General features: G+C 43.6%; 1 protein-coding gene across 2 annotated transcripts in view; it reads right to left on the bottom strand.

The window, feature by feature from the left end:
- POU2F1 (POU class 2 homeobox 1) overlaps positions 1–20,160 on the bottom strand; it is a 134,267-nt gene that overhangs the window by 90,062 nt on the left and 24,045 nt on the right. The window contains exon 2 of one of the 2 annotated variants that reach the window (XM_036342925.1): positions 115–286. The exons of the other annotated variant lie outside the window; for it this stretch is intronic. The gene's annotated coding sequence lies outside the window, so the exon portion shown is untranslated. The remainder of the gene's footprint in view (positions 1–114; positions 287–20,160) is intronic. 2 annotated transcript variants of the gene reach the window in all.

Raw genomic sequence — 20,160 nt, 5'->3', positions numbered from 1 at the left:
TGCCGGGGAAGAGGGTCTACTTCTATTGTTGGTTGTTTTGCTGCAAGTCTGATGTTGGCTGGCTCCCTCCTAGGTTCTATAATTTGGGATTCAACTCATATTTGGAAAACTAACCTGAGGAGCCTGGGTTGCAGATACATTCCTTCAGGCGGGTCACACGTCTGCCTTGGCCCCACCGGAGCACTTCTGGCCCAGGATGGCTTTTATTTATTTATCTATCACTAAATGAAGTAGATGACCAGAATGACCGCGAACTTCAGCCTGAGCCACTGAGTAAGTTGTGGGGCTACAGAGGAAAGTACAAGAAGGGAAAATGTGAGGTGAAAGGACAAGGATAAGTCTGGATGTGTTGAACTCAATGTGCCTATGGGAGAGTTCTGCAAATAGCCGAATTTACAGGTCTGGGATAAAAGGGAAAGGTCCCTATCTTCTCCCTGATCAAAGTATCCCAGCACACACTGCCTCACTCCAAAATGATCCCACACACCAGGCCACCCTCCACTTCACGCATAGACTGTCACCTCTCTCCCCACCCAAACCATAGTGACTTCAAAAACTGTCCTACAGACAAAATGCCAAGGATCTCTATGTCTTCAAGCTTGGACTTTTCTTTATTCAAGTCATGAACTAAATCTTCCTTACTCACTTTTTTATTAATCACCTTGCCTAGTGTGCAAAAGAGTGCCTGTAAGAGAGAAATACAGTGAAAAAAGATGCAAGATACCTAGAAAAGAAGAGTCTTGCAAACAGTTTTATTGCAACATCTAATCCAGCGGTTCTCAACCTGTGGGCCGCGACCCTTTTGGCGGTCGAACGACCCTTTCACAGGGGTCGCCTAAGACCATCCTGCATGTCAGATATTTACATTACAATTCATAACAGTAGCAACATTACAGTTATGAAGTAGTAACAAAAATAATTTTATGATTGGGTCACAACATGAGGAACTGTATTTAAAGGGCCAGAAGGTTGAGAACCACTGTTCTAATCCAAGCAAACGTCCATTTCTCCTTGCTGCCTCTAGGCTGGGAGGGAGACACAAAGCATGGAGCAGGCCAGTGCCATCTGAGGTTCCGGACTGCACAGTGAGAGGAGATGCTGGAGCTAGACTCACTTGAGCTAAGTGTGCACACACGTGTTCACCGGGCAGTGGGTGGAGATGACATTATAAATGCAGGCTTCTATTTCCCAGGGGCCTTTGTTACCCCTGGTGCTAGGCCACTGTTTCTGAGCCTCTGCGCTGCTGACATTTAGGGTTTGTTATGGGGACTGTCCTGTGCACTGTCGGATGTCTAGCAGTGACCCGAACCTCTGACAACTAGATGTCAGTAGCACTCATCTCCCCCCAATCATGATGATCAAAAATGTCTCCAGCCATCAAATATCTCCTGAGGGACAAGTTGCGTTATTTGAGGACGCTTCTCTTCAACTAATCATGGCTCCTGGAAGGCTCTTCGACACTCGGCGGACCCATCCTCTATTATCCAAGCAACTCTTACCCCCGTTCCATAGGTCTCTGCACCATAGTCCTGTCCCAGGATTCGTGACGCACGGATGTTCTCATGCTGCTCGGAGGTGTTCTCACTGGGTGCACTGCAGGGGCTCTCTGCTCTTCGAGTCCAGGGTCTGGTTCTCTAAGTCTTTCCGAGTCCTAGCATTCTTCCACTTCACAGCTAGCATTTCGTGGGCCCTTCCTTACTGTGGCCCAATCACTGTCCTTAGCACTTTGCATGCATTATCCTCAAAACAGCCAATTCACAGATGAGGCAACCAAGATGCAGAGTGGCAGGGAGCCCAGGAATGAAACGCAGGCGTCTGGCTCTAGAACTCACTCTCAACCCCCAGACTACCTGCCTCCCAGATGCTGACAAATAACTGCAGCTCCGCCACCTACTCGGGATTCCATCACCTGGGATCATAGGCAATCGCAAGGCTTTATCTGTTTCGTATTTCTTGTCCTTTTGTTTTTCCTATAAGAGCATACCAAAAACAAACTAGTGAGACGTACGTTTTGCACGGACCAGCAGTTTCCTGTCTGGCAGAGGTGACAGAGGACATTTTGTGAGGCCAACACAGGGCCTACAACATAGTTTGTCAACAAGTAACTAGGTGAATGAATGCCTAACACAGCTGAATTTTTGTAATGATGCAGACAGAAGTGTTTCCGTTCCTTTGTTTTCCAATCCTTGGCCATCCCTCTTCTGGACCATCCTTTGCTGAAGCACTGTGTCCAAATCTACAGACTAAAAACAAAACAGGTGTGTGGCCCAGTGGCTGAGCATGGAACCAGGAGGTCTCCAGTTCAATTCCAGGTCAAGGCACATGCTCAGGTTGTAGGCTGATCCCCAGTAGGGGTGTGCAGGAGGCAGCCAATCGTTGTTTCTATCTCTCTATCCCTCTCCCTTCCTCTCTCTCTAAAATCAATAAAAACATATTTTCAAGAAAATAGAGATCATTATGTACAAGAGTGGGAACTTTTTTTTGATGTTTCCAATAAACTTTCATTTAAAATCCAGAACTAGTCTTTTGGCCACAGTATACCAATCTGTCCTTTTCAAATAATAAACAACTTTTAAATTCTCTTCCCTACTAATAGCTTGAAAACCATAATCCTACAAGTGTAGAATGGAATATTTTCCCCAAGCCCATTATTTTAAACTTGTACATTATAGCTTTGTCCATTTCTCCTTATTCAGACAATTGCAGTCACAGATGCTATGCTACTAGGGCAGCACTCCCCAATGCTTTATATAAATTCTAAATAAGACAGGTCTAGAAATGGACCTCTGGAGAACTATATATCACTTACTAGAGGCCCTGTGCATGAAATTCGTGCACGGGGGGGGGGGGGGGGATTGTGTCCCTCACCCCAGCCTGCACCCTCTCCAATCTGGGACCCCTCAAGGGATATCCGACTATCTGCTCTTCATGTCCACAGACAGTCGGATATCCCTCTCACAATCCAGGACTGCTGGCTCCCAACCACTCACCTGCCTGCCTGCCTGATTGCCCGCTAACCACTCCCCTGGCCAGCCTGATCGACGCCAAACTGTTCCCCTGCCAGCCCAATTGCCCTTAACTGCCCTTCCCTGCTGGCCTGGTCACCCCTAACTGCCCTCCCTTGCCAGCCTGGCCGCCCCCAAATGCCCTCCCCTGCAGGCCTGGTCACCCCTAACTGCCCTCCCCTGCCGGCCATCTTGTGGTGGCCATCTTGTATATTACCTCTTTATTATAGAGGATGTTTCTTCATCTAGACCAGACCCCAATGCAGACTGACAACTCCACCCTCCTACAGCAAACATGCCAAACTCGTAGCCCGCAGGCTGCATGTGGCCCACAACAAATATTTTTGTGGCCCAGCCAATATAACAGTATGTAAGAAACGTTTTAATACATATTTCATAACTTAATTTTTACAATATCCTGTAATGCATAATCTATATATATAAAAGCCTAAGCGACCAGCCAACCGGCCAGTAGCTATGATGTGCACTGACCACCAGGTTGCAGAACTCAACGCAGGAGCGGAACCACAGGCATGGAAACATGAAACAGACTAATGAATATCAGAGGGAAGGGGGGGAAATGGAAGGAAGAGATTAACCCAAGATCTTATGCATACTAGAGGCCCAGTGCATGTGCACCAGTGGGGTCCCTTGGCCTGGCCTGCAGGGATCAGGCCGAAACCGGCTCTCTGGGTCCCGGATTGCGAGAGGGAACAGGCCAGGCTGAGGGGCCCCATGCACTGGGCGTCTAGTGATTAATAACAAGCTACAATGTTCGCTAATGACTAATTACTATAATCGTATTGCATTCATTTCCCTTATGCGCCTTACGTGCAGGTATACCATTTCTCTCCACTAATACCAGCATCGAATATTTTAGCAGCCGACTGCCACATCATTAGTGTTGTACCGACTTGTTTGGTGTGCCCAACAGGAAATATTTCGCTTTCGGAGAACAAGAAAAATAGGTTTATTTGTGTTACGCTTATTATTTGTGCAGTTATTCAGTGTCTGGTAAGTTAATGTTTAAGAAAAAAATTAATTTTTATTAAAATGTTCTATTATTTTGTTAACAATTACTCATTTATTTCAGCCCTTTGTATTCAGCATGTCTCTATTGAAATAAACCTACATTTCTATGAAAATTGAAGCTTTTGTTTTTTTGCAGCCCATATAAACTTAAACCTTGTTTATTTGGCCCATGTTAGCCTTTGCGTTTGACATGCTTGTCCTACAGAGATGTGATCTTAACACATTTACAGCACTTAGCTTGGTGGATGGGGATGGGGGACACTACATGAATGCTGTGGATCAGATGATTGCATTAATGTTACCTGGCACTTTAGAAGCACTTAACAGCGCTGAGTCCCAAGTGTCCCTGCTCTATTGCTACGACACTGTGCACAGGAGCCAGCGCACATGGACATTTTATAACAAGAGTCCTCTGCAGGAGGACAGCTTAAAACCTAGGAGACTGACGATTTAGCACAATTAATTTCAGGGAAGGGTCAGAAAGAAGAATGACCTTCCCCTTTAGGCTAAGTTAGAACTTAAAGATTGAGGCTGTGGAAAGAATACGCAAAGGAAACCATCTCAATGACACATGAAGATCAAGCGTTCATAAAAGCCTACATTAAAATAAGTTCAAACAAAGCAAAGCAAAAGTGATTTGTAACACACCCTGACCCTCACCTTAAAAAACACTAAGGGTCATGTAAAAGCCCAATGTCAACTATCTTTTCAAGGCCCCTAAGAAATTCTATCTCTGGCAGACACAGGCACAGAACAACCGACTGTACAATGTTCTGTTGAGAGCAGAATTAATGACACCATTGACTAGAAAAAGCACTGATTCCTGATGAACAAACACAAGAGCACAGAAAACAAACCTGTTAATGGCAAACATTCCTAGTCTTAGGAAAAGCTATACTGCTCACTCTAATGTACTGCAGGCAATCCTCTAAGACAGCAAACTTGTTCTGTAGAGCAGCGGTCACCGACCTTTCAGACCTCACGGACCACCAGCGGTCCACGGGCCACCGGTTGGCGACCGCTGCTGTAGAGGGCAGAAATAACCACGTTAAGTCTTCATGAATCTCATCACAACTGCTCCACTCTGCCCAGCAGCACAAGAGCAGCTACAGCCAGTACCTAGATCACATGGAAACATACCAGGGCAGCACGGAAACATACTTAGAGAACGCAGAAACAAGTGGGTGTAGGTGTATCCCAATAAAATTTTACTGATAGACACAGAAAGTTGTATTTCATACCATTTTCATGTGTCATGAAATACTATACTTCTTTTTATTTCTTCCCATTAAAAACGTAAAACTCAGTCTTGACTCCTGGGCCATACGAAACCAGAAAGCACGCGGAGTTGGCTGGAGGACCACGATGCACTATCCTCCCTGCATTATTCCCAACAATGTCTATAGAAACAAGCCGCAGCAATCTATTAAAGTTTGTTTCAAATATCTTGATGTTTCATTCATTTCTCTTCTCCATCCCCAGTTCCAAGCCTTCCACAGACACTTTCTGAAGTCTGGCTTATCAGACCCCTCCCCTCCTTACCCATCCCCCTCCCCAGAGTACAGCTTGCAGTCCCTTGGATGATTTTTAATCAAAATCTACCCGTGCCAGGAAAAAAAGCTGCCCATTGCCATTTTTTACAAATCCTACTTCCCCGAACTGGTGTGAAGCTCTAAATGTGTGCACGCTCAATCTTTCAGTAAACTCAGGTCTGGCCATCGCACTGTGCTGTTCCCTCACAGCTGTCATTTCAATCTAATTCTACAGTGAGGCCCGTGAGGGTGCAGCAGTGAGGCTGCCTATTGCAAAGGCCGGTTTTAGTCACAAATACATTTCATGTTTAAAATCTTGCCAGTAACTGTTCAAACGGCTTCACAGGAAACTCAGAAAAAGAGCTGGGCTATTACTCTCAAGGCCTCTCTCATCACTTTCCCAATAATGAATTTCTTTATTCTTATTTTTAAAACTTACTACTTACTTTATTATTTTCCTAATTAGTATTATTATTCTTATAACAATATTATTAGCATAATGTTTCAAAATTAAAAAAATAGATCTCTAAATTTAAAGCCACGGGGTCCTAAAATGTTAAATTACTTAAATAATTAAAACTGTGTAAGTCTTCATCTCATCCGAGTATAGTATTTGAAAACTGTTCAAATCAGTATTGACTTAGAAGGTACGATCAGAAACCTGGGAAGTGTCAAGAAGTTATTTCCTTCAGGAAAGTGTGTCCATATGTGGGACTGTAACTGCCTGGTCTCTGGTGCAGGGCCTCTCAGATTAGCAGAGAAATACTGAGGCTGGTGCAAAGCCATGCAATGGGTTCAGAGCTGTGTTCAGAAAGGTGATGGCAGGAGATGTGCATTCAGTAAGTCGTGCATTCACTCTCCTCTCCCCCATCAAACTGTCAATCACTGCTCCCCGTGACATCAGCATAGCTGTAGCAGCAAGGATGCCACAGTTGAGCAGTGTGTGTTGGACTGTGAAGCAATTCCTCCTGAAGATTTGATGCCTCCTCAAAGAACAGAAGCCGACAAACAATCCCACCTATGACCAGAGAGGCACAGCGAGATCAAATGAGAACCCCAGTCTCTCCTGAGGCTCCGGGCTGCACCTTTAGAAACCTCCTGCCCAGACAACAGAAAATGTGATTCCCTACACAGTACAAAGCAAGGAGCCCTTTGCCTTTTATTTGGCTGCCAAGTATATAAACCAAAGGATTTCTTGCAAACTACTACACCCAGAAAACCAGAAACCAAGGGCGTGGTTCCTGAAAAGCAACATCCAGAGTCCATTCAAGTCAAAAGATTTCCTCATGAAGTCAACATATTTATTATTATTTGTTTGCTTGGTTTTTACTTCAAGTGTATAAGCCAGGTTTCAATGTGAACCACTTACTGACTATCCAATTTCTTTGAAGGAATAAAAATAAATACATATAGTCCAAACCTCCAATTATCAGATAGTTCCACTTTGCAATGAATTAAGGTTTCTGACTATTTCCACAAACTTGCTACCCTGATGATGTTTAAGTGATTAACTGAAGCAAACAGCTCGAATCATACATTCCTTTGCAAATGCAACTGCTGTTTGTCAGCAACATTAAAACATTACCATAAGCAAGCTCATTGCAAGTGTGCAGAATATGAACTTCAATAGTTTATCTCCCAAATTTTAAGTTTGGTTCCACATAGGTTATCCCTTTTCTTATATGCCATTCAAAGCTTTTTTCCTGTCATTTCTCAGTTCCAGCCCAATGAAAAGACATGTAAGACCACAAACCTATGCTAAGCCATCCACATGATACCACAGAGCCAACATCCAATGGAATGCAGGAAGATGAGCAAATTTCTCAGTATTATAAGAATTGTGCTCAGCAAATAAACTTACTCCCATTTGCCTATTTTGTCAGAAAGGAGAAACTAACTCACCAATCTAATGTAAATCGAAGTTATTATTTTTAAAATACAGGCTTTAAAAGGCATGGAGCAGAAGAATGGCAGCAACGCTGGGTTCCTCCCACCTGCCCCGGATTCTCGGGCTGCGGCCCCCTGGCAGCTCATTTTCTCTCCTTGTGGGGTTTTACTCAGTGTGCATTGCTCTCACTTCCATCTCTCCCCTGTTGCTCTTTAAAAGGAGTAAAGCAACTCTCAGAGAATGCCTGAAGACATCAAAGCCCTGCAGCCTGTGTGTGGCCTGGAGGAGAGGGGAAAACGTGGGGTAATGAGGATCTGCCTATTTACCTTCTGTGCAGGGCATGGGGACAGCAAGAGAAACTGGGCAGGGTGCGCATTTGCTCAAAAGAGAACATGGCAGCCTAATGGGAGGCCTTTGTTCTTCCAAAGGGTCTCCTTTCCCCTTTTGTGTTTCACTTAATTCATGGCATCTGAGCTGCTCTTGAACTTGACAGACTGGGAGAAAGAAAGAGAGAGGAGAGGGGGAGTTGGACACACAAAGAGAAAGGGAAGGGAGGACTTCAAAGAAAATTCATTTCAAAAAAATTAGTTCTCCTGACAGTTTTGATGAAGTTTTGGAACTTTAAAGGAGTTAGAGAGGATCATTCTGTGTTGACATAAATTCAAGTTTCCCAAAGACTGCAACAAGTAACAAAGTAGATAAATAAGAACTTGTTACATATTTTTCTGCTACACTGTATTTCTTGAATAACAGCTGATTCTCCACAATTACATGAAAACAGCAATATACCAGGAGGGGCCAGTAATGAAATGATTTCCCAGTTCAGGGGAACTTGACTTAATAAACACCAAGAACACTGCAAACCCACCAGCACCACCTGCAGGAGCAACGCAGATGAGCACGCCACCACATACTGCAAGCCTAAGACTTTAAAAAAGAAACAGTCATAACTAACCTTTGGCATTCTCACTCTAAAGTGAAGAATTACAAACTTTTAAGGCAGTGAAGAACAAAGCCCTAGGGATCTGTGGACAATGTCAGATATTCCTGACTACAAATACAGAACTGCTGGAAGATCTTTTGCTATGTTACCTATTAATACAAAAAAGGCTACCTCAAAACAATGAAAGATCTGGCTATAAAGCAAGATGACTGTCCCATGGCTTCAAAATAATTTCTCTTTTTCTGATGTAAAACATAGATTCATTTAAAACAATCAAACATGTCTGAAATGTAGGAATGTACCCTACTCCCATGGTTAGCTTAGTATTTTTCTTCTACGCATATCTGACATATATAATTTTGTGCTGGATACCATACATACTAGTTTTTGGTGTGTGTTTTTTAACACCCACCTCCCCTAATTTAATATATTTTCTACCTCCTTTCATGCCAGTCCACATATATTGTTGGTAGTGTATAGTATTCTACTGGAAGGATGTACTAATGATTGGTGACCAATATGCTGTTGATAGGTATTTGGATGGTTTCTTTTTCCACTTTATAAACAATGCTTTAAGAAATAGCTCTATGTATATGTATCTCTGCTTACTGGCATAAATGTTTCTGAAAATTAATAGCTGCAGGTCAGATTCCTAAATGATAGGGTACAAACATTTTTCAATCTAATAATATTATCAAATTGCTCTCCCAAAGTGTGCCAAGTTATGTTCCCAATAATACATGAGTGCCTGTGTCCCTAATCCTAGATAGCATTTCAACATGTGACTCAGATGAACACTGCTTTTTAGAACTTTCCCTCATAAATACTCTCCTTCAAATTGAGAATATAAAACATTTATTCCCAATATTTACTGATGAAAATATTTTATAGAAGCAGTATATTTTTAAACTGCCTTTACAGCCAATTATCACATTATAGTCATATTTCATTTCGTCTTACAAAAGAATTACTACCCAGCCTCATTACTCATCGCAATGTATTCAAAAGCACTGAATATCTCCAAATCTACCCTTAGAATAACATGCGATACCAATAAGGAGATTTAAAGAATTTGCTGCAGGTCTCAAAAGCAACTGTAAAAACAGCAGGTCACATAAACAAATGAATAACCTTTTCAAAGGAACTATTTTGAACACAGAATGCTCAGTTAGATGTAGGAACATGAGCATGCATGTGTATGTCAGTTACAGTATATTTGTTTAGAAGTACGTGCAATCATTCCAATCACCTGTAGACAAGAAGTTGTAAAGGTCTGTGGATGTTAACAGCATAACTGAGTCTGAGTTTTGATCCTGAGGCAGGGTTTCTCATACTCTGCCCACTGACATTCTGGACTGGAGCACTTTGCTGGGTAGGAGGGCTGACCTATGCATTGCAGTATTTAGCATAAGGCCCTGAGGTGGGAGCATGCCTCTGCCTTTTCCTCTGTGAAACAGAAATTACTGGACACTATGTTAAGAACAGACTGCAGGGCTGCAAAGTTGGAAGCAGAGACCAGTTCATTCAAGTGAGATTTAGACCAGAGTAGGTAGTGGGGATAAGAGTGCTTGGATTTGGGATATATTCTCTTCTTAAATATGTCTTTACAAGAGGCCCGGTGCACGAGATTCATGCACTAGTGAGTGGGGGGATCCCTCAGCCTGGCCTGAGCCCTCTAGCAGTTTGGGACTCCTCGCTCCTTACCACCTGCCTGCAGCAGAGGTGGGAGAGGCTCCCGCCACTGCTGCTGGACTTGCCAGCGGTAAGCCCGGCTTCTGGCTGAGCGGCGCTCCCCCACTGACTACCAGGGGGCAGCTCCTGTGTTGAGCGTCTGCTCCCTGGTGGTCAGTGCATGTCATAGTGACTGGTCGTTCTGCAGTTCGGTCAATTTGCATATTACGCTTTTATTATATAGGATTGATTTCAGAGAAAGGGAGAGGGAGAAAGAGATAGAAACATCAACGGTTAGCAAGAATCATCAATCAGTTGCCTCCTGTACACTCCCTACTGGGGATCAAGCCCACAACTTGGGCATGTACCCTGACCAGGAATCGAACCATGACCTCATGGTTCATAGGTTGATGCTCAACCACTGAGCCATACCAGCCAGGCTACTACCAAATGCTTTTCCTCTCGGGCCTCAGCACACTGGTCTCTGTCTGGTAGGGCTTTCTCACTGGTCACCTTGCTTATCCACTCCGGCTAGCACATCTCAGTTCTCAGCTTGAAATTCACTTCCTTAAAGAGACCTTCCTGGCATGCCGCTCTGACTTGGCCTCACTTCCTTCCCCCATTAATTCTCTCGAGTACCCCAAAGTACTTTTCCTTGATAGGACCCACCCCAGTTCGTAACTGTAACTTAATTCTACTGAGTGAGCAGTGTCTGTCTCTCAAGACTATAGGCTATAAAGCATAGGGACCACTTCTGTTTTACTCACCATCACATCCGCAGCGGATGGCACAATACGTCCCGACCACGTACAAAAAATACTTTTTGGTCGAATGAGAATTTTCCTCCCAGCTCTGCCAGATACGAGCGGGTCACTGAAGTTCTCAGGACGGCAACATACTTTGACTCTCCTGACTCTGAGAAAGAGTACAGAAACCAGAGTAAAGGAGACAAGGAAAGAGGACATCGCCAGGAGTCTCAGGGCCGTTTCTCTGAGGCAGTCGGGAGTGGTGGAGAGAGAAATGAGAGAAGGCCTTGATTGCTGGGCTGTGAAATCCGGACTTTATTCAGCAGCCACAGAGCGGTGCTGAAGGCTTTTTGAGTGGTACAACGCCATCATCAGAACCATGTACCTGAAAGATTAATCTATCTATAAAGTAGAACTAATTAAAGAATCTGAATGCAAAAATTTAATTAGAATCTAACAGGTGAACAGGGCCTCGACTAGTTTTAAAAGGTAGTTGGATATGAGAAATATACACATACAGATTTTTATTACATATTAATTAATGATGATTCTTAGCATTATTTAATAACTAAATTAAGCCTTTATTTGTTTTAGTTATGTTTATACAGAAAACAAAAATGTGATCCAACAATGGAAAATACTTCCATTTTCCCATTCATTCATTACTCACAATTCAACCAGGTTAATCTTCCAAAAGCATGGCTCAGATCATATTACTCAAAAAACTTTAGTGGCTCCCCACTGTCTACTGAACCAAGTCCAAACACCTTAGCCTGATATTTAAGACCCTACACAAACTGGCCCCAACTTACCTACTTTTACTCCCCTATTTCCTAGCCAAATTCAACTACTTTTGCTTCAAACCCAGCCAGATTTTTCTGCCTCTACCAGGCTGGGTGCACATCGTTCCGTCTTCCTGGAATGCAATCCCACCCTCCACTCCTAATCCACCTGTCAAAATCCTACCTTCCACATTCAGGACCAGCTCCCCGATTCCTTCTGCTCTCGTCTCTGTCTAGCCCCTCCACATGGACACAATGCCTGCTCCCTCTCCTGCAGCTGCCTACTCCAGCTCTCGACCTCACTACAGTTTACCTTGAGTGACTTTTTCCTAATGATATAATTATAATAATACCATGGATCTCCCCAATTAAAATCAATTATAAACAACTTTAGCCCCCCTCCATTTATGAAACTAAGATGTAGTGAAAACAAACACTGTATTTATAATTTGTAAATTGATTTAAGAGCCTATTTCTTTTGAGGGCAGGAACTATTTCTGATAGTTTGTTCCTGCAATTCTTTGAACAAAACACGTACTTAAACAACTGTGTTGAATAAAACAGCCAAAAATTTAAGTTGAATATAAAATTTTCCCTTGCTCAGGTCTTACTCATTGAGCTACATTAAAAGAAAGAAATCTTCAGGCACCTGAACTGCAGTTAGCTACTATGCTGAGAGACAGAGGGGATGATAAAAGTAACTATAAAATACCATCCCTATCCTAAGAAGCTTACAATACTGTTAGGAACAGAAGACATATTTTAAAGGCAATCAAAAAGTAATCAAAGTGCTATCAAACACAATCAAACTCTAAATGAATGTTAGCAGAGCTGGGACAGCTAACACATGCCATGGGAGGTCCAGAGCGCAGAGACCCAAGTGGCTGGCCTGGATGAAGGGTGCTTTTCTGAGGGTGGCTAGAGGGCAAGAAGGGGCAAGATTACCCAAAGCAGCGTGCTCCCAGGTTGCTCCAACAGCCTTATCTGCCCTTTGTAAAACCCACACATCCTGGTTTTAAAAAGAAGAACCCCTGCAGAGCACCCATCTCTGCCCTACATGTCTGTGCTCACTCCTGCACACAGCAGTCTCTACTAGTGCCCATACATTAATCCAGAAATCCAGAAACAGTCATTTTCTCTATTTCCTCACATGCAGTGTGATGGGGAAGGCAGGCGCAAAGATGACTGGTTCAGAAGCCAAATCCAATTCTAAAAACAAACCAAAAATCCATACTGTCCTGCCTGACTCATTCTAACAACTGTGTCCTTAAGCATAAGTAACTGGACAAATTTTCAACAGGTAACAGTTGACTAGAAGCCAGTCTCCCGTTCAAATGTTTCAAGTTAGAGAAGTTATTTAGGAACTCATGCAAATGAAAGCATAATGGCTTTAAATTGAGGCCCTGAAGCCACCTGGACAGGGTTCGTAATCCCAACTCTCAGCGGGCTTCCTCTGTGCCTCAGTTTACTCATCTCTAAACTGAAAACAAAAACAGCTAACTCATATACTGTTATGAGAACCAAATGAATCAATGCATTAAAGCCCTAGGTATAGTAACCTAGCACAGAGGAAGCAACCAAAGACCTGCTACTTACTATCATCATCCAGGAAATTAAGGGCACTAATTCAGCAATAATACAACAGTAAACAAAAGGTGTCAGCTGCAAAGTGAAAACTGGACACCATTTCTATATATGAAACTAGTATTAAGTAAAACCTATGTACACATGGAAATTAAACATGGGACAGAGCTGGCCTTGCCTGAAAGCAGAAAAAAGAAGAAAGAATTTCAACAATTGTTTATGGAAATCCATACACACACAAAAAGAGGTCCTGACCTCACACCATGCACAAAAATCAATTCCAAAAGATTAATGATCAAAATGTGAAAAAACAAAAACTTTAAAACTTTAAGAAAATATAAGAGAATTTGAACATGGAGAAGAGAAAACTTATTTAATAAGAAGTGCAAAACATTTTTAAAAGGCTGATAAATCTAACAATATTAAAATTAAAAATGTTTGTTCATCAAGAGTCCATTTAAAAAATGCAATGACAAACCACAGACTATGAAATGATATTAGAACATATATAACCAAGAAAGAATTAGAATCCAAAGAAGTCCTACAAATCACTGAAAGAAAAATAATCCAATAAAAAATGGGCAAGATATATTAACTGGCAATTCATAGAAGAAACACATGGCCAATAAGCATATGAAAAGGTGTTTATCTCATTACTAATAAAGAAAATACAAATTAAAACCTCTAGGACAGCGGTCGCCAACCGGTGGTCCGTGAGGTTTGAAAGGTTGGCAACCGCTGGTTTAAGGAAACCTTTGGAGCAGCAGTTGCCAACCGGTGGTCCATGAAGGTCTGAAAGGCTGGCGACCGCTGCTCTAGGATATAGCATCCGTGAGACTGGCAAGGATGTGGCGTAGTGAGAACCACACTCCCAGTGAGCACATAGATTGATGCAGCCCCTCTGGCCATTCCCAGTACAGCCTCTGATGCGACACCACTTCATAGACGTGCACACACACCTTGCTCATGCCCTGTCTCCCTCACTCACACCTTCACGGAGCTGCAGCACACCTGCACAAGGACGTACAAATGAGATCACCCATAGCAGCACTGGGTACAGTGCCAAGAACTGGTGACAGTGGAGGAAGGAACGCATCAGCATGTGCATACAGCAAAACACTCTACAGCAGTGATAATGAACTGTATAGAGCAGTGATGGCGAACCTTTTGAGCTCGGCGTGTCAGCATTTTGAAAAATCCTAACTTGTCACATATAGAAATTTTTTGATATTTGCAACCATAGTAAAACAAAGATGTATATTTTTGATATTTATTTTATATATTTAAATGTCATTTAACAAAGAAAAATCAACCAAAAAAATGAGTTCGCGTGTCACCTCTGACACGCGTGTCATAGGTTCGCTGAACTGGCCACAATTACCCCCTTCCCTGCCTCCGGGACACTGCGCCTTGTCTCTGCTGCTCCTCCATCCAGAGCTGCATCCCTCCCATCGGGATGGCCTTGAACAGGGTGCAGCAGGGTCATGTTGGCCTTCTCCAAGCTGAGCTGAAGCCTCAAGCCTTGCAGTTTCCTCTTGCTCTCTTATACCCCTGCTCAGCGGCCTGGGGAACAAGATGCACTCATCTCCCACAGGCTGAAATGCGGGAGTGGGAACAAGCTGTCTCTACCACAGCATCTTAACCATTCTCAACCTCAGCCAACCCAGAGCTGGTCAAAGAGACATGAGCGAGCCTGGCCAGGGTCAGCAGAGCCATCAAGCTGACCCACAGTCTGAGGAGCAATAATAAATGTTGTTATTTAAGTCAGTAAGTTTTGGGGGTCGTCACAAAGCAACAGATTACTGATATGGGAATGGATTAAAGCTACCCATATTAATATGAATAAATTTGACAAATGACGTGTAAAAAGTAAGCTACACAAAACATAAACGTTATCATACTATATATACGCTTTAAAAGGACATAAAAGCACCCTGCATATGTATGCAGGGTGGCTCTCTCCAGGGTCAGAGGGAGGAGGTGCCATCACAAGAGGTGTCCAGGGCCTGGAGCTGTCCAGTGCGACCTCCCACAGCCCCTTACCTAATCCTGCCTATAACTCCTTCCCTGCTTTAACATTTCACCTGGGCTGATTCTACAAAAGCAGGATTTGTACTATGTTTGTCACTGCTTCCCCAGCTCCTAGAACGACCACTGGCAGAAATTCTCATTAAAGCTCGCCAGGTAACTCAGGCGCACCCTGGACTGAGAGTCACGGCCCTAAGGGAGTAAGTGGCGTGGTAGCAGTTAAGACGGCAACTGGCAAACTGCAGGCCACAGGCAACATCTGGCCTGCTGCCTGCTGCTGTAGGTCCACAAGCCAGACATCATTATATGCAGAAGCACAATTAATTTGATGATACGGAACACTAACTTTGAACCCCAATTAAGCTACCCCCCAAAAAATTCTATTCTTCTCATTAGTAGACCTGATTACAAAAATATTTACTTAATTAGTATAATACTAGATGCCCGGTACACAAATTGGTGCATGGTTGGGCTCCCTCGGCCTGGCCGGAGATCAGGGCTGACCAGGGCTGTCTCGCCCAGTCCTGATCAGGGCCGATTTGGGCTGGCCAGCCGGGGGAAGGGACCGGAGGAGGTTGGCTGTCAGAGTGCACTGACCACCAGGGGGCAGCTCCTACATTGAGCGTCTGCCCCCTGGTGGTCAATGCGCACCATAGTGACTGGTCAACCGGTCATTCGGTTGCTTAGGCTTTTATATATATAAATTTTGAATTTCATCAAATTTATTTTCTCTCTTGTTATGTAAGTATCTACATCATATCTTTGATTTTACCTCTTGTCTACAAAGTCTAAAATATTTACCACCTGGCCCTTTACTGGAAAGGTCTACCAGCCTCTAATTAAGAACAACAGCTCTAAGTCAGCTCTCGGATCAAAGGGTCACAGGTTCGATTCCCAGTCAAGGGCACATACGTACCTTGGTTGCAAGTTTGGTCCAGGCCCAGTCTGGGCATGTGTGGGAGGCAACCAATCAATGTGTCTCTCTCATGTTGATATCTCTCTCTCTCTCTCTCTCCCTCTCTCTCTCTCTCTCTCCCTCTCTCTCTCTCTCTCTCTCCCCCTCTCTCTCTCCCTCTCTCTCTCCCTCCCTCTCCTTCTCCCCCTCCTCCCTCTCCTCCACTCCCTCCAAAGATTAATGCAAAAAATATCCTTGGGTGAGGATTTAAAACAAAACAAAACAGAATAACAGCTCTTGCCCTAGTCAAGTAGCTCAGTGATTAGAGTGTCATTCCATTATGCCAAGATTGTGGGTTCGATCCCTGGTCAGGGCACATACAAGAATCAACCAATGGCCCAGCTAGTGTAGCTCAGTGGTTGAGTGTCGACCTCTGAACCAGGAGGTCATAGTTCAATTCCCGGCTAGGGCATACTCCCAGGTTGCAGGCTGGATCCCTGGTGTGGGGTGTGCTGGAGGCAGTGAATCAATGAATTTCTCTCATCGTTGATGTTTCTATCTCTCTCTCCCTCTCCCTTCCTCTCTGAAATAAACAAATATAGATGGAACAACATATGATGTTTCTCTCTCTCTCTCAAATTAATAAATAAAAATGTTTTTTAAACAAACAGCTCTCGAAGTTAAATCTTGTGTAAATTTAGGTAAATCGTTAAACTCTGTGTCTGTTTCCTCATCTGTATCTACCTGAAAGAGTTGTGGTTAGGAGAGCAACTAAGATGGCGGCATAGGTAAACACCGGGAAATTGTCGCCTCACACAACAATTGAAAATTACCGCAAAGGACTGAGCAAACATCATCCAGAACAACAGGAAGGCTGGCTGAGTGTAAATTCTACAACTAGAAGGAAAGAAAAGCACGCTGAGAGCCAGAGGCGCTGCGGAGGTGAAGTGCAGAGGTACGGCGACGCGCGCGCGAGGAAAGGGGGTAGCACCTGAGGACGCGGCTGACCTTTTGAGTCACAAGCTCCTGACTGCTCTGAACTCCGGTTCCGGGAAGTCTCTGGGGACCCAGGACTCATACGGGGAGAGGCTGGTCTGTCCGGCAGCGAGCGAACTTGAGGGCGGCTTTCCCTCAGAGGTGCTTGCAGCCGTTACCGGGACACTGAGACGCGCGACTCCGGGCGGAGAATCGGCCATGGCTGCTTTCTCCGCCCTTTGACTCCCTGAGACCCCGCCCCACCCAGGCTGCGGCAGAGGCTTTTGCATGTGAATGTACCTAACTGCAGCCGAACCAGGCAGACACGGAACTTCCAAGAGAAGGCCCAAGGCCCCGCAGCGGCTTGCATTGCTTCACAGCTGAGCCTCTTCGTGGCTCCTGCTGTGTGGCCTCAGGCAGAGGCTGAATTAGCACCTCCTTAGATCCAGGAGCCACTGTACCCAGTGGTCAGAGGGGGACCATCCAGACTGCAACTCCTCAGATCCATAAGGGACACACTCAGGGAGCAGACTCAGTGAGCACCAAAGCCCCACTGAAGCAAGTCTTGCCCCAGAAGGGTGTCTTCAGCACAGAAGTTCTCCCACTTTAGACACAGCTGATTCTCACAGCCAATTGGCCTGGAGGTCAATTCCTCCCAGTGATTCTACAACAACCAAGGCACCAAGAGTGCAGCAAGAGTGTCCACCCCAGGTAACTGGGGAGGCTGAGCTACTGGGCCCTACAGGACACCTGGCGCACAGGGCCACTCTATCAACACAGGGAAGCTGCCAAAATGCGGAGACAAAGAAACAGGTCACAAATGGCAGAAATGGAGGAAAGCAAACGATTGGATATAGAGTTCAAGGCCACGTTTATAAGGTTTTTCAAGAATTTTATGGAAACCGCCGATAAATTTAATGAATCCCTCAATAAGTATAGTGAGACCATGGAGGACATGAAAAAGGACCAACTAGAAATTAAGCATACACTGACTGAAATAAAGAATAATTTACAGAGATCCAGCAGCAGAAAAGAGGATCCCAAGAATCAAGTCAAAGATTTGAAATACAAAGAAACAAAAAATACCCAACCGAAAAAGAAAAAAGAAAAGAGATTCCAAAAATATGAAGATAGTGTAAGGAACCTCTGGGACAACTTCAAGCGTACCAACATCAGAATTATAGGGGTACCAGAAGGAGAGAGAGGGCAAGATATTGAAAACCTATTTGAAGAAATAATGACAGAAAACTTCCCCTACCTGGTGAAAGAAATGGACTTACAAGTCCAGGAAGCGCAGAGAACCCCAAACAAAAGGAATCCAAGGAGGACCACACCATGACACATCATAATTAAAATGCCAAGAGCAAAAGATAAAGAGAGAATCTTAAAAGCAGCAAGAGAAAGACAGTCAGTTACCTACAAGGGAGTACCCATACGACTGTCAGCTGATTTCTCAACAGAAACCATGCAGGCCAGAAGAGACTGGCAAGAAATATTCAAAGTGATGAATAGCAAGAACCTGCAACCAAGATTACTTTATCCAGCAAAGCTATCATTCAGAATAGAAGGTCAGATAAAGAGCTTCACGGATAAGAAAAAGCTAAAGGAGTTCATCACCACCAAACCAGCATTATATGAAATGCTGAAAGGTATTCTTTAAGAAGAGGAAGAAGAAAAAGGAACTCTTACCATTTGCCACAGCATGGATGGAACTGGAGAGCGGATAAATACCACATGATCTCACTCATTTGTGGAATATAATGAACAACATAAGCTGATGAACAAGGACTGATCCAGAGACGGAGAGGCATTGATTGGACTGTCGGGACTTGGAGGGAAGGTAGGGGAGGGTGGGGGTAAGGGGGAAAGATCAACCAAAGGACTTATATGCAAGCATATAGGCCTAATCAATGGACATGGACAACGGGGGGGTGAGGGCATGAGCGGGGGGGGGGGGGGGTAGAGGGTAACGTGGGGACAAGGACACATATGTAATATCTTAATCAATAAAAAATATATTAAAAAAAAAAATAAAACATTTGCAAAAAAAAAAAAAGAAAGAGTTGTGGTTAGAAAGAGAAGTAATATACAGAGACCACAGCTGGCCAATAGGAAGAGTTCAACAAATACTAGATATTATTATTAGTGGAAAAAAACAAAATATAAACAAAAATTAATATAATTACTTTGCAATTTCTCCTAAGAGCTATAGAAAAAAGGATTGAGATAGGTAATAACCAGGGTGTCAAAAAATGCCCAACCATCACAGTGTGGCACATTCAGAAAAAGAAGAAATATGAAGGAAATATAAAGGGGGAGTTGCTGATTCCTGATCCTTAAGTCATCTCACAAAAAAGATGAAGAGGCACCCAAACTATGAGAAATACCTCAGCTCTGGCACTCACAGCTCAGCTTGAAAACCTGGGCAAGTTATCTAACTTATCTCAACATTCCTCTTCTGTAAAATGGGGGTTAAAAACACGGTCTGCCTCCTAAGACCCTGAATACTAAATGAGGTAACAGCTAACCATGGTGTGGCCACCGGCATGTCATCGGACTCCCTAAGAGGGGTCATTATAATCACCACTAGTTGCTAAGTCTTGTCTAAGTAGGTCCCTTAATGTTTCCTACAAAGCCAATCATTCATAGTCTATGCTTTCCATTGTCTCCAATACTCTCTGCCTCAAATTATGTTTAACAAAGCTTTTATTTTACTCCTCAGCAAATTTCTTTAGATTTGAAGCTACTGTATACTCTTAGCCCTGTATACTTCTAACATTTTCAACTGAAAATCAATGGTGGACTCAAAAGAAAGGTATTTTTCTCAGGAAAAGTATTATAGTAACTGACATTAGGCCAAAATGCTATCCACTTCTCATCATCTGGACACGGGTATATAATGCTACTACAGGGCTCTTCCCTGTTAGTCTCCATAGAACAAATAAAATAGAGCCCATGCCTCAAGAAGTTGTTTTTAAGTTATCTTTCTCATGCTCATATGAGCATTGGCTGGCTTTTCTGTTTAAATCAAAGAAAAAGCAGTGCCAATGTCAGATTGTAATGTGAGAGACCGTCTGAT

This window comes from Myotis myotis, unplaced genomic scaffold (assembly GCF_014108235.1).
Source record: "Myotis myotis isolate mMyoMyo1 unplaced genomic scaffold, mMyoMyo1.p scaffold_m19_p_18, whole genome shotgun sequence".
NCBI lineage: Eukaryota > Metazoa > Chordata > Mammalia > Chiroptera > Vespertilionidae > Myotis > Myotis myotis.
The sequence above is the reverse complement of the archived record's forward strand: the minus strand, read 5'-3'. Positions and strand labels throughout refer to the sequence as shown.